This window comes from Lissotriton vulgaris, chromosome 3_1 (genome assembly GCF_964263255.1).
Source record: "Lissotriton vulgaris chromosome 3_1, aLisVul1.2, whole genome shotgun sequence".
Lineage (NCBI taxonomy): Eukaryota > Metazoa > Chordata > Amphibia > Caudata > Salamandridae > Lissotriton > Lissotriton vulgaris.
This window is the reverse complement of record NC_141689.1, coordinates 747,629,136-747,645,147: the sequence shown is the minus strand read 5'-3', so window position 1 is coordinate 747,645,147 and position 16,012 is coordinate 747,629,136.

Genomic DNA, 16,012 nt, shown 5'->3' with positions numbered 1-16,012 from the left:
TTGATGTGAAAGCTAAACCAAATGCAATGAAAAAAACAAACGTTATTAGGTGCTTTAATCTTATTTGAAGTAAATCTTTAATCCCCGAGGCGAGAAAGTAAAGCAGGCATCATTCTCTTTGGCATGAAAGCTATTTAGTTACTTTCAAATATTGAATAAAAGTGGTAAAATGCAATAAAGGTAAACAACGAAAGCACTTCTTTCCTAATATTAAAGCACATTTTTATTTAGACTGACTTGATTGGAGGCCTGACAAAATGAATAGTACATTATACTATAAGGGATTTTAAGGTTAGCTAAGAGAAATAATGGACATGCTATCTAATACGATTCTTTTTCACAGTCGCCGACTGGAATGCTATCTAAAAAATGCAGTTTGGCTTATTTTATTGCTAAGCCACTGCTGTTCAGATATTAGTATTCTATTTGGCCAATGCTTTCTAGAGGTAAAAAAATCATTCATTTTTGATGAACCAAGGTGGCATTTGCATTGTTGCTCTGCTTTCTTTCGACACTGCTGCCAGTCCACTGTAATCTTTTCGGATAAACTAAAAAATGGCACAACCTTTCTCAAGTGCATATGCAAATATGGATCTCCACCGAGAAATCCGAAATTAGTACACAAACATGCCTTAGCTAACTAAGAACACACTATTATGACTATTGTCCTGTAAATAATGTAATAATTATCGCCATATTTGTAATAGTTCACAGAACAAAATGAATGAAAGAGTGAACCCAAAATACAGCTGAATCATATTTCTTCACACGGTTCCTAAACAATTAGCTAGCATAGTTTATTTTAGAATATCTGTGCCAAATTATGTTAAGCCCCTCTTACATTTATACCATGAGGCCTCAACTTGCAACTTAGTCTCTCAACATCTATATAGCAACTTGTCCATTGTCAGATTGCAAACTCATATATTAATTTCCTCCTATGCACAATGGCACCAGATGGGTGGTGTTGTAGTTCCTGCCAGACTCTTGGGTTCCCAGCTGGACCCATCCCTGTTTTTAAGCTACGTAAAGCTAGGTAGGGAAAATGCAGAGTAAGGAACGACAGACAAGGTTCTCTATTTTAAGATGTTCTCAATTAGTTAAAATACAGAAATGCACAGGCTGGACCCATCAATATTAGATCAATAAGTAGAAAGTCAGGATACCTTTACTCATCATGCGTGTCCCCAAAAGTGACATGTGCCACGCCCCCCTCGCTGTGTCCTTAAAAAGTTACAGGTGCCACACCCTAGTTGTGTCCTTAAAAGTGACAGGCCCAAACCCATATGATGGGTGTAGGTGCCATTGGACCCAAGGGGCGGTCTGCCATAGGGCGGGCTGCTTTTGGAGACATCAGCGAACCAGAGCCCTAAGACAACTGTCTGCCCCTGTTGTGGTGTAGAGGAGTACGCCCCCTTTTAGAGGCTGTTTAGGATACATATAATGCATCATTAAGAGTCTTGTACAGCAAGCAGATGTGAAAATATGCCCAGAGAAAAATGAAGAGATACAGCCCGCTCCTGAAAAGACCAGTGTTGGGTGGCTCCCAGGCCACTATCAATAGATATTAACGCAGCTTAACACCCATGGTAATAGACATGAATGCTCAACAAGGAACACCTAAGGATATGGGCTGCAACTTTACTGGTTGGCAATGGCCTTTTTTAGGCCTATGGAAGAATTCAGTCTCAAGGATTGCGTATGCCGGATGTCCCCAATTAAGGGCGACAACAGTGAAAGTGAGGGCTTGTGTAGTGGCAGCGTGTTTACTGGCCTCAGTTTCGTGGACATGGAGGAAGATGAAGAATCGCAAATACCAACTAACAAACACGGTGATGAAGACATGGGATTTTCAGGAGGATACAGCGCCTGAGAAGGTCGTTATGCAACAACCTGGTACAAGTGCTGAAGATGATGGGGCATCGCAGGACATTAGAGACTCTCAAGATTTCAAAGCCGCCGCAGAGGGCTGTAAAAATGCAGAGGTTAGTAAAAGTGTTATGTGCAGGCAATTACATAATGATTAGGCTTTCCTGTTTTCAGTTTGTATTTTTGGTAAATTCTGGTGGGGTTTTTTCAGTGTTTAAATAACTTTAAAAAACTGGTTATGAGTGGTTACACATTTTCGCGCCATTAAAAAACTGCAGAAACAGTGTCTTTCCGGAGTTTATGGAATGTTTTGCTTTTAATATTGCTTTCTTTCTGCACTGATAGTGAATGATATATAGACAGTGTACGTATAATGTATATGAGGTCCAAATAGATTTTTGCAAATTAAACTTATTGTGGTACACCATACAATACTTCTTAAGTGAGTCATCTGCGCTCGCTCCTTTCCATGTTGTTGTGTTTTATCTAGGACCCCGATCAATATTGTGACCTCATGCCCCTATACGGCTATAATCAATACATATCCCTATAATGGCATAACGATCAGAGCCATATTTCAGTAACTCGTCTCTGCAGTTCATGACAGTCCATGACACAGCAGAAGCCACTTCCTTAGATTCCGAGATAGCACACCGAGTTCTTTCGACATCTCAAACCCCCAGCAACCTGGGAAAGCCCCGCTTGCTTTGTTTTGATTAGTAATAGAACTCCTGCGAGCACTGTAAGAACGACCAGTTCTTAGTGACATCTTTACTGATGTCTTATGTCCAGAAACTTACGTCAAACTCGGCACCTTTCAGGTATAAATATACCAACGTTGCCTTAAGCAAACACATGGTGGTGGTGAATACTGGAGCAGATCAGCTGTCCCCTTGTAGAGCCCAGCAGATGGGAGAAGCCCACGGACGCTGCCCCTCCTCCTTGACGCGCTGAGAAAGACGCTGTCTTTTCTCCTGCCGAGAAAATCCAGCTCTGGCGTTTCCAGCCTACCCTTGCGGGTGACTGGGATATCGGGTCCTGAGAGGAGATACCAGACCTCCTGCATTCTATTCCAGAGGTACGGTGCTGACTAAACCCTTGGAGAGAATTCTTGAAACAAACTCTTGGCAAAATTAACTTAACTTAAACTGCAACTTACTCCCTCCCATGTATTAGGCTTAGGTCAGGTACACTGGGGTAGGCGTAGTTAGAAGCACCAGTTGAGGTCGTTAGCTAACGTATATATGAATGTATATATTTTATTCATTTTAACTATCTTATGGCTAAGAATCCATATCAATGCTTTTACAGTATTATTTCGTAATACTCCTTTTACTGTACGCACTTTTCATAATAACAAGTCTTGTAATTGTGGCAATTCATTTCTCTTGCATGAGAAGGAAGACTGCTCAATAAATAATATCTTTTATTGAAAACGCCCGTCTCTCTATTCTCTGCATCCTGGTGAAAGTAAATCTGCACAACTGACTGAGTGAAATAGCTGTCTATTGTTTCACACGACTCTAGAGATTGACTCTTATTCTGAGGATCAAAGTTGACATGTTAATGTGGTTGTCGGAAGCTGAATCCCTTCTTGTCTGAGCCAGGGAAGCTGATCACTTCCTATTCAGTCAAGAAAGTTTCCAGTGACCTCTGAGCTAGCTGGCGAAAACCTAAATTAAGTCTAACACAGTCAGTAGAGACCTAGAAGACTGCAGTCCTACGTCTACACTGCTGTTTATGTTATTCCAATGCGCAGGGCCTATAGGGAAAATAGGAACTACACTACAATGTAAACTTCTTTGAAAAGGCCCTTTCAACATTGGCACTTGAGACGGGCAACGCCAAAACAGCCAGTTCACAATTTGTTAACTCTGGCCACTGACATAGCTTTCCATGCCAATACTGGTGTACTTGAAGATTGCGATTCTCAGGGCATGTTCTGCAACATTTGTGTTGAGCTGGGCGCTTATGCTCTCAGACTTATTGAAGTGATCAAAAATGAAGCACCACTTCTGAAACTACAGAGGACTACAGAGGAGATTCTCCTTTATCTAATGGATCTAGAACTTGTACAGAGTACCACAGTGAGGTTTCATTGAGTTCAAATGCCATGCTTTGTGAAGAGACTTTTCTATGCATAATTGCAAGCCATTTCACATACATTGTAAAATAAAAGTTCCTGAATTGCTCTTTAACATTGCTTTGCTTACCAAGTGGCAAGCACTCTAACATGGAACATGTTGCAGTACCAAAGTCACTAACGGTGTCGCCCAGCCTACTCTCAAGGAGATGTTTCACATCTACACCAATTATGCTGAACACGTGGCAGACAAGGGTGTTTTCAGACTCTAGTTTTATTATTATGTCCACTACAGCAGTTATGTTTTCCTGAAAAGAAGGTAGTAGAGTGTACTTCTTTCACATCACTCCCAATAAGCGACCAAGGAGCCTTACATTTCATGCCTTTGGCATCATCACTCAGCAAACATTCTGTAAACGGTTGCCACATGGATAATATAGCGTTCATAGCCCCTTGGACTGAGAACCATCAGCTGACTGAAACACTTAGGGGCAGATTTATGAAGGGCTTGCGCCACGTTTACGCCGCCGTTGCGTGACGCAATGGCGCGGAAACGTGGCGCAATCCTGCGCCCTATTTACAACGTGACGCATCTAGGAGATGCGTCACGTTGTACAGCACTGCGCCATGAGGAGGCGTTCCTGCGCAGGAACGCCTCTTGAAAGTGGCTGAGTGAAATCTATGAGATTTCACTCAGTCACTTTCAGGGCAATGCTGCGTCAAAACCCTGCGCCTGCTTGAAGCAGGCGTAAGGCTTGAGGCAGCATTGAACGAATAGGCCCCCCCAGAGCATTGCTGGAGCTGCGTCGCAACTCCAGCAATGCGCCACATTTCCGGCACAGATGCGTCACGCATCTGTGCCGTTTTTGCCCCATGGTGCGCCGCATCATAAATGCGGCGCACCATGGGTGGCGTAGCTGTGGCGCACTGTGGCGCATGTTAACTGGCGCATCCCTCAGGATGCGCCAGTTAACATAAATCTGCCCCTTAGGATGACTATTTCTTTGATGCCACACAAACCACAAAATGAGAAATATTTGCATTTTAGTTCCTGTGTTTAACAAAACAGTGCACTAGATTGGAATAAAAAGTCAATAGCATTCCTCATTAACCCTGAAGATTGTAAAGATGCTTTCAGTATACAATCTAACAAGTGGCAAGGATCTCTTACAGGAAGCGCTTCAGCTCAGGTATCAATTTCTACAGTTCATCACACAACTTTTTCAAGTTTGTAGCTGAATCAGTGCAAATACAAACAATATCACTCCAATCTTTTTTTTTTTTTTTGCAAGTCACAACTTCTACATTTAGGGGTCGGATCATTTACAAATATACCTACCCTTTGAGATGTCCAATATAATCTTTTATTTTTATTTTTTATTATTTTTTATTTAGCAACTCCGAAATACACATACAAAATACGATAAATTACAGGAATGCTACATTATTATATCAAAATCAGTTAAGAGATATATATAGATACAAATGCATATAAAAAGTCTATACAATCTCACCACAGAGATTTAATGCCCACAAAGATTAAAAAGTATGTGCTAGTATAGAGTATGTATATAGAATCTAACTGTCTAAGGAAAGAAGTAGACATTGCTTATTACTAAAACCTATCTTTCCAAGCGATAATAGGCAACCAAATTTGAGTACTGCGTTGTTTAGCCTTTTTACCCTGTGCTGAATAGATTGCCATTTCTTGGTTCAAAATACCCAAAAAGCGTGTTAACCAAATTTGAAAATTGAGGGTCAGCATCTTTCCATCTGGCAGCTAATATTATCCTGTAGACCGCCGTACCCAAAAACATACATGTTTCTTCTTCTCTGCTATGCCCTAGAGTATTATTGTATCCCAGTAGATAAAGAGTGGAGGACATACCAACTTTATGTCCAAATATTTCTTCCCAAAATTTGGATATTTTTGATTTGAAGATAGTTAGTTTAGTACATTCAACAAACATGTGAAGTTGATGGGCAGCATCTGTGCCACACCTGGGACACTTATCGTCTGTTCTTTTACCCCATGTGTATAATTTTACCGGTATAAAGTATAGATTTTATATAATCTTATAGAGTTGGGCCTTAAGGGTAGATGTTAAGAATATCCTAGTGGTGAGAAGTAGTACCTTATCAATATCCACATTCGGGTTATTCAATTTAGTTGCCCAGATTGACTCTGTTGGAGTGGTGTGGCTCACCGGTTAGAGGCGGCAGACCTGGAAGCAGAGGTTGGCCCGGGACCAGGGTTTGATTCCCAACGCGGCAGGGTCTTGGGCCATGGTCAGCGGACTCGATAATTCTCGCCTCAGTGCCTACTCCAACCATGGGTCCCACTAAGCAACTTTGGGCAATAGCTTGCTTCATCTCTACTAACGGCCCCATCAGCGCCGGGGATGCTTGTCTTCACCTTGGAGATGCCCAGGAGGGACCATCTCATAGGAAAAGCCAGGATGGGTTCCCCAGCGGTATACAGCGCCGGGACGCCCCTTTGCTGGGGCAGCTGTGCGCTTTACAAGTATTTAACATTTCTCTCCAAGTCATCCTGCTGTTGATCCATTATTAGCCCATATAACACACCTATCCTGGAAGATCTTTAACCTATATGTTCAAAGATAGGAATGTTATATAGCGGAGTATTTGACAATTTTGAACTAAGAATAGTATTTACTTGGATGTACTTAAAAAGATCAGAGGTTGGAACATTGAATTTTATTTGGAGGTTGGAGAACCCAACACCGGGATCAGCTTTAAAAAAAATCACCCACTGATATTACTCCCAGATTTTCTCACATTTTAGCAATATCATCGTTCACCTGCCTAGATAGTAAAAAAGAATGCCATAACGGTGTATATTTATTAATCATTGGAATAGCCAAATGTTTGGAAACTTTCTTCCATGTCTTTCAGGCTTTATTTATGATTTTAAACTTAACTTTCTTGTAGTAAGACGGTTCAATCTGTCTCAGCAGGAGCCCCTTTGCTTTATCCCCTATCGCTAGCTCATAGATCGTGGGGATCTTATTCTCAACTGTAGTAGCAATTATTGGATTTATATTAAGTAAAGGAGACATTCCCTGAAGGAGAGTAGCCCATAAGTAAAAGGTTATATTTGGGAGCCCTAGACCCCCTCTCTCCTGTGGTAGAGAGAGAAATTTCAAGGATCTCCTTATTTTACTATATCCCCAGATGAATTTAGAAATTTGTGATTCAAGGGCCATTATTATCTTATCCTCTACAATTATTGGGATTGCCCGAAAAAAAATATAATATACTAGAAGGATGTTTATTTTGATAACATTTCCTCTGCTAATAATTGACAAGTGTAAACTGGTGACCCTCCTAAGGTCTTTTTTATGGTTTCCAACAGGGGCTTGTATTTAAGTTTGTTGATATTTTCTATCCGCAGGGATATAGATACACCAAGATATGTGGCACTAAGTGCCTTTCTAGAATCATTAAATACGGTATTGTTTGTACAAATAATCACAGTTTTATCTCGATTCAGAGAATATCCAGACATTTCCCCAAACAAATGGGTAATATTTTCTATATTATCGATTGCCTTAGTGGGGTTAGATGTTACTACCGCCACGTCATCGGCATAAGCAAGTATCTTGGTTTCATAGATGCCAGTCATAATAGGTTTTATTAAAGTACTTGCAAGTAATTTCAAAATCAGGGGATTTATATATCAAGCGAACAAAATAGGGGAACAAGTACACCCCTGCCTTGTGCCCCTTAAGATGTTAAATGTTCTGGATTCTAAATCCATTGTTTGTACCTTAGCAATAGGATGTTGATACATTGCTTGGATAGATTTGACGAACCCAACCCCAAAGTTACTGTATTCTAGGATTGCCCAAAGATACTTCCATGAGACTCGATCACAGGCCTTTTCGGCATCCAGGAGGATCATAGATATCCGGCCCCCCGTCGCAGGCATGAAGTCAAATAAGGATATAACCCGACGGGTATGATCCGTTGTGCCCTTATGAGGAATAAAGCCATGCTGCCACGGGGAGACTAGATGCTCTATAACCCTCCTGAGCCGATTGGTCAAGATCTTTGCGTATATTTTCGAGTCTGAGTTAATTAAAGAAATTGGGCGATAAGAAGTGGGTAGTTCAGGGGGCTTGCCCTTTTTGGGAAATATTACTATATTAGTTTCCTTCCAGGATTCCGGTGTGTTGCCGTTCCCCTACACATAGATCTAATATGTAGGGTATAATAACCTCTCCTAAGATTTCATACAGGTCTACAAGGATCTTATCCAGGCCTGCAGCTTTGCCAGGGGCAAGATCAGAGAGGGCCACTTGTTAGGCGTGGGCGGAAAATCCGTTCCGCTCGCGGATTTTGCGGATTTTCGGGAAATCCGCAATCCGCGAGATTTGCGAATTTCCCGCGAGCAGCGGATTTTGCTCGCACTGCTCGCACTGTTCGCGTGAGTTCGCGCCCCGCGAATAAGTGCAAAATTGCAGAAATACGATCTTAGCAAAACTGAAAGTAACTACTTACCAGGTTCAAAAGTTCAGGCTCATCATTAGTAGCCATTTCCTGGAGTGCTTCCTGAGGGGCCCCTCCAGAGTTCAGTTGCCAGTTGAAACTATTATGTGACCCTGCTCTGAACCTCAGAATAGTTACACATATGCCACAAAGGTCCTGAATTACAGCTAAGGGAGACAAGCAGGAGCCAGGCTGGAAGTTAAAATCCATTAATCAGCCCCTAATTCATTATTGTCAGTTGGGGCAGGGCAGGTGTTGTAACTAATTTTGCAACAATGAAAGCACTTAGCAAGTGCAAAAGATCACTAATCAGGGCACACTAAGGAAGCAGGTGCCAGCTAAAAAAATATTCTGTGACACATGAATCAGCCCCAAATTAATTCAGGTCACTTGAGGCAGGGAAGGTGTGCTTTGCTTTGCCGAAAATAATGTACACTGGACAACCAGAGGGTGTGGTGATGAAACAGAGGGTGGCATGGGTGGGCCAGAGGGTGGCATGAGTAGTCAGAGAGTGGCAGTGGTGACAGAGAGTGGCAGTGATGAAGAAGAGTGTCCCAAACAGGCTGGACACGTAGAAACAACAAGTTCGCGAAACTTGCGACCCGACAGGTAAGTTCGCAATTTGCGAAAGTGTACAAAACCCTCGCGAACTGGCAGAAACACGGGCGAACACAAAAAAAAAAAATCCGCAAATTCGCGGGAATTCGCGGATTTTGCGGATTGCGAATCCGCAAATCCGCAAAATTCGCGAACGCGAGATCCGCAAAATTCGCTCATGCTTACCACTTGTACTTCTACTAGTGTGATATCTTTTTCTAGATCATCTCTAGTAATCTCATTGAGGATATTATTCAAGCCCCAATCTACTAGCCATAACCGCAAGGCTTTTTTAATTTCGGTCAGGTCAAGGATCTCCTCATTTCGATATAAGTTTTGATAGGAACCTCTAAAAACATCCACGATTTTAGCTGGTTCTTTATAGACCCTGCCGTTTGCCTCTATATTAAGAATCTTATTAAGTGATTGTTTTTCTCAAGTACGTAAGGCTAGTTGTTTTCTGACCCTTTCTCCATCTTCATATAATTTATTGCGGTTTGTTTGATAGATTTCTGCTGCTTTTTGATTAATCCTGTTATTAAGCGTAGTCTTGAGGATTAAAATTTTATGCAATGAGGCTCCCGCATCTTCGCCTCTTGTTATAGCCGCTATATGTTCCTGTTCGGCTTTGGCCAGATCTTGCATCTACTGTTGATTAGACAGATTAAGTTCTTTCTTTTGTTTGGCACAAAACTCATGGTCTCCCCCCTAAGGGCAGCCTTAAAACAATCCCACACAATACCCCTTGACGAGCTGTAGCGATTGCAGTCAAAGTATCCTTGTGTCCAGATCTTAATGTGTTCGATATACTCTCTATTTGCAAGTAGTTTCTATCAAATGACCAAATAAAGATTAGGTATATTAATGGTAAGAATAAGCATATTATGATCAGAGATTGTTTTGGGACATTTATCTATCTCTGCACCTGCGGCATAATAGCTTATAACCCAAAAATAGTCAATACAAACATATTTGTTGTGGGAGAATGAAAAATATGTGTAACCTGGGTCAGATTGATTCCTAGAAGCCCAAATGTCAACTAAATCCAGGCTCTCCCTAAGTTGGGAGATAGCTCTGAACACTTTAGGTTTCCTTCCCGCATAGGCGGAAATATAGTGGGTTTGGGACATACCCACATGATTTATGGAAATGATCAAGTCCTCACATAGGATCAGTATCTTAGGCCAAGACGCGAGTTCCAACTCTAGGTCTTCAAATATATGTGGATCTTCATAGTTAGAAGCATATACTGAAAAAAATGTTATTCCAGGTTTAGCTCAATTATGACCCATCGGCCATTAGTATCCACTAACTTACGTTTGGCCTGTCCTAAAAATCCCCTGGCTAAAATAGCTACCCCACAAGTTTTAGAAGTCTGTGTTGTGGTTGCCAGTAGATTATACCCTGGCATTTTAAGCAAATCCCTTTCTTCCCATGAAATATGGGTCTCTTGAAAGCAAAGTATATCATAGACCCCTTGTTTAATCAATACATATACACTAGCTCTCTTTGCTCTGTCATTAAGTCCCACCACATTCCAAGAGCATATTTTTATCCTCCCATGGCATTTTTCGATTGACTTCCGAGGTTATCTGCTTATCCTTTTTAAAAAACTTTCTCTTTATTTTTTTTTGCAAATTCAGTATACATTCGGAGTTGCTATTTTTCTTACTTTCCCCCCTTCCCTAATCTCCTGCCCCCTTACTACTACCCTACCCTCAACACCCAAAGTGAGGCAATTAGACTCCATAAGAGTCTTTTGATGATTGTGCTTCTAGGGGCCGGCGCTAGCGCCATATACACATGCACAGTAATAATCCTCTTATATATAATTTCTTGGAGATTGAAACATATAACCCAGAGAAGAGAAAACAGAAAAAAATTAGAGATCAGCATGATTATGTTAACATTAGTGCCCTTATACCTATATACAATATAACTATGACGCAATTCATTACAACTCCATAGGGCAGAGGAGCCTCTTGGATCGTGTTCCACATCTATCCTATCAAGGGGCTTCTATATAGGCATTTAGTCGAGCACTTAGTCGAGCACTTGGTTAAAGACCGTCAAGATATTCTTTAGCTTTAATTTCTGATGTAAAGAATCTTGTTACTCCCCCATTAATTACTTTGAGGCGAGCTGGGTAGTTCAAATAAGCCACCACTTTCTTGTCTTGATAAGGTTTGATCAGTTGGCGAAGACGCCATCTCCTTTCCACAGTGGTATGTCAATAATCGGGACGAACAAAATAAGAGATGATGCCACTGACCCGCTTAGCCTCTGGCCTAGCCTTCTCTGATATAGCCTGCCTGAGAAGAAATTGCCAAAATAGACTAAAATTGCTCGTGGATACCCCCCAGATCTCAAAGGTTGTTTCACATACAAAGGCACCCGGTGAGCGCGTTGAATTTCTAGGTCCCAATTTCAATTAGATAGTTTGGGTAGGGAATCCCAAAATATTTTAATAACAAATGAGCGGGCATCCTCCCCTTCCAATCCCTCTGGTACCCCAAGTACACAGAGGTTATTTCTATCAAGGCGATTCTCAAAGTCCTCCAGTTTCCACCTCACATCCGTTAATTCCACTTCATGTAGTTCAGTAAATTCGTGATTTGCCGCAATCTCAGTTTTGTTGGAGACAATGCGAGACTCAAGTTCCACCATTCTATCCTCAAATGTACTAACAGTTTTGGTAAGTCTACGCACAACACCTTGCACTTTCCGTAGGGCATTTTGGGCCTTGCGCCCATCATGCGCAGTCTCTTCCCTATGGGTCGCGATCGCTTGGAGAACTGATTCCATTACTGTATCCAAAGTAGTTGACGATTCTGTGGGTGGGTCCGTGGATCCAAGGCCCCCTGATTGATGTGGCACATGTAAGGCGCTTGTCGGCGCTTGTTGAACTGTGAGTTGTCTTGTAGGAGTGTAATCTCATGCCAGATCATTTGCGCCATAATGACATTTTTTCTTTTTAAGAACGATCTTTTGAGCTCCTCGACTGTTATCGTTATCGCTTCCCTCAGTCGAAATGGAGCATGTTTCATCAGACCATTCGAGTTCGTCTGAGGAGGAATAGAAATCACTCAGGTCCTTTTCTAGATCTGTATCAATAAGACATCAAATGAACGATACAGTATATTTTCAGTTTGTTAGACACATACAAGGTGTAGAAACTGATAAGGGTGGTGTACGGGCTGTACACTGAAAAGAAAAATGTCCACCCTGATATGGTGAGGATCTCATCAGCGGCACTCAATGAGATCCGATACGCCCATGAAGAGAGCTTAAAACTACCATGCAGGCAAGGAATGTGCACAGGTTTTGATAGAAAGATGATAGAAAGACTCGTAGAATGGCGTATGTGTAATCTGTATAAACAAAATTGAAAAATAGGGTCTTTGGCCCCCCGAAGACTATTTTAAATAAGGTCTTATTTAAAGTTACAGAATAGCGTGTACTTAGAACAAAGTATTAGAATGTGACACCGCAAAGTGGCTATGTGTTAATCCGTCCTCTGTGAAAATGTAAAGTACCTTCTATTTATGTTTTGCTAAACATTTTCTCTACTTTTAACCCCTTCCATGCTGATGACGGAATCGCTCCGTCATCAGCTACAGCTGAGCTGTGCTGATGACGGAGCGGTTCCGTCATGGCCCGTCCGCCGCGCCTGCGCGGCGCTGATTTCGCGCCTGCGCGGGCGTTCTAAAGAGCGGGGCGGGTCATGACGGAACCGCTCCGTCACCAGCACAGCTCAACTGTAGCTGGTGACGGAGCGGTTCTGTCACCAGCATGCGGCGGCCGCGCGGCCGCCCCGCCCCTTTAGCGCTGCGGCGGAATAGCCGCCGCAGCGAAGGGGTTAATAAAAGGTCCTTATGCAAAACACTTGTCATTCATTGCCTGCGGTGTAGCGGATGACAATAAGCTGGGGGCCCGATTAAGAAAACTTTATTATGATAAAAGGGGATTGGCAGCTTGGGAAGTGCCTAAGCTCCGTATTGAAGGGCTGTAGATGAAAACGAACCTGTAAGCAGAGACCTGGTGAAGACGAGGTTATCAAGAGAGTAGGTGTATTCACTACCTAAACCCACCAGAAGACGTTTTAAGAGATGCCCTGCAATCGTTAATGGGAAAATAGATTATCAATGGCAGGTGGATATCATCAGCCTTCGAGATGTAGCAAAACATAACAACGGAGCTCGTTATATAATAACCGTCATAGACGTGCCTTCCAAGTACGCCTACACAGAAGCGCTACGCGATAAAAGTGGAGCAAGTGTCACAGCCGCTTTTGAAGCCATCTTTGAGAAAGGTTGAAGTCCACAAAAACTACAAGCAGACGCTGGTAAAGAATTCTTAAACAATACATTTCAGAAATTATTAAAGCACCACGGGGTTCAACCTTTTGTAACACACACGGAGGTAAAAGCAGCAGTTGTAGAGTGGTTTAACAGAACTTTAAAGTCTAAGATGTGGAGGTATTTTACGGCCCACAACACCTACAGATACGTTGATGTTCTACAAGATTTTTTAATAGTATGTAATGTCAGTTATCACAGGACCATAAAAACAGTGCCCGTAGAGGTAACTCCTAGTAATTCTTTATCTGTTTGGAGAACGGTGTACGGGCGTAATTTTGCTACAAAGGTGAAGAAGCCTTTTTTTAAAAAAGGTGATCACGTCAGGATTTCAAAATTGAAAGTTGTCTTTACAAAGGGCTACCAACAGACTTTTAGCGACAAAATATTTATAGTGGAAAGTATGGAGCTTAAAGAAGGGATGTATATTTACAGGGTAAAGGACTACGATGGAGAAGCAGTGTTGGGGGTCTTTTACAAGGAAGAGTTACAAAGGATACCCGATGACCCACACAGGGTGTACAGGGTTGAAAAGATTCTGAAAAGGAAAGGTATAGGTGCTAATAGTCGGGCATATGTAAAATGGCGGGGCTGGTCGGACCGTTTAAAAGCTTCTGTTAAGATGGAGACAATGCCCTTTTATCACCCTGTCATCCAAAGCTTCTAAAGGCATGTTCCCGACAAACAGATTTCTAATTAAACCGTGAAATTGGGTAAGCCTGTGGACCTGAAAAGGAATTGGGAGGTAGCCCTAACCAAGATCCAATACCCTAGAACCTGGAATACATTTACACAGAGTGGCTACTATCCAAGCATTTCAAGTGTTGTCGACACTATGAACAAAGCCATAGGCAGCATTGAAACATATACGAATACTCATCTGTCGCGCGCTAGATAACGACAGAAGGAAGGTGTTTTTTAAAACCCCTAATCGCACCAAGACGTTTAACTGCTCCAGTAAATTAAGAAGAGTTTTAGGCACAGTACAGAATCCAAAAAGTCTGATCGAGCAGGATCACATGTGCCCTGATATTAAGTGTTCTACATGCTGTATGTGTAAAGCGATATTGTAGAGGCCCAGAGGACTCCCCACTGTTGAGATGGGTCCATGTACAGGGCAAAAATAACACAATGGTCAATATTCAATTGAACAAACCCGACTACTTCCCAGTTTCTAAAAAACATTTTGACACTATTTCAATTATGATCTTCGACGATCAGTCCGTCCCGGTGTCCTTTAAATATGGGAAAGGTTTTGTTAAGCTTCATTTAAGACTGAGACGTGACAGAGGCTATTAAGCAGGCATCATGGTGGTTATGAAAACATACGGGGACCCGTCTATGTGCTATTACCAAAATCAGGCCATCTATGGAGGCCCGCCGTACTTTCAAGGGTCACCTGTTATGTACGGGGCTGGTTTAGCAGGTTTGTTCTGCAGTCTGTTTAGAAGAGCTATGCCCTTCTTCAGAAATGTCTATGATATTGTAAAACCGCATGTTAAAGGGGCGGCTACGGACATTGCCCAGGACGTGGTAGGGCCTGTTGCTTCGGCGGTTGCCAAACGCATGAACAGACTGCCACAAGAAGGCGCTGGCATGGTGTACAGACCGTGCACAAGTGTTAAAAGGAAGCGCTGCTCTTCGAGAGGCAGTGGACCGCCTGCACCCTATAAAAAAAGGAGGAGTTCTTCAAAGCACGCTCAGAAAATAAAAGCCCAAGACAGAAGAGAGCTTCGAAGAAGAAGAGATCTGCCTCTAAAGTAAATATTTTTGAAAGCGGCGCAAACTAAAACATGGCCTTCATACATTGTGCATCGGCCAAGTGCGCCAAATCTGATTTAGACTTGTTTACTCTAAAGCCCACGGAGACAAGCATCGAAAACAGCTTTTTCATGAAGGTATCGCCTTTAGCCGCTTTGACGCTGTTGGCCTCTATAGAGTTTTATGTATCAGGGTCCACAGATATGTATCTGGATCTCAACAACACGTTACTCCATCTTATGAGTACAATCGTAAAAGCGGATGGCTCACGCTGACTCTTTGCAAATATCAGACGCCAAGTATGCAGTGGAAAGAGTGGCTCTGTAGGTATTCAGCATCCCTGCCAGTACCCGGTTGACTCAGCAACAGAATGTATTTATGGGACAACTCCCCAAACTTGTCATCATCGGATTTGTGGACAATACAGCTTTTAGTGGCATCTACACCTCAAATCCTTCAATTTTAAGCTCTACAACATCAATTATGCTGACCTGGTCCACGAGGGCACCGTGATTCCTGCAAAATCATACACACCCATTTTTATAACCTTCAACTACATCACGGAATACCAGGGGCTGGTTTCTATAACCGGAAGCATCTACGGGACTGTGGGGTAGCCGTGACAAGAGAGGGCTATGGGACCGGATACAAGCTGTTCCCATTCGACCTGACTCCCGACATGGAAGACTGTGATCACTACAACCTGGTCAAAAAACAGCAATCTAAAAGCTGAAATACAATTTAGTAATCCGCTACCTGCAAATGTGAGCATGGTCGTATTCTTAGTATTTGACAGCATCATTCAGATCAACCACGCCAGACAGATTTTGTT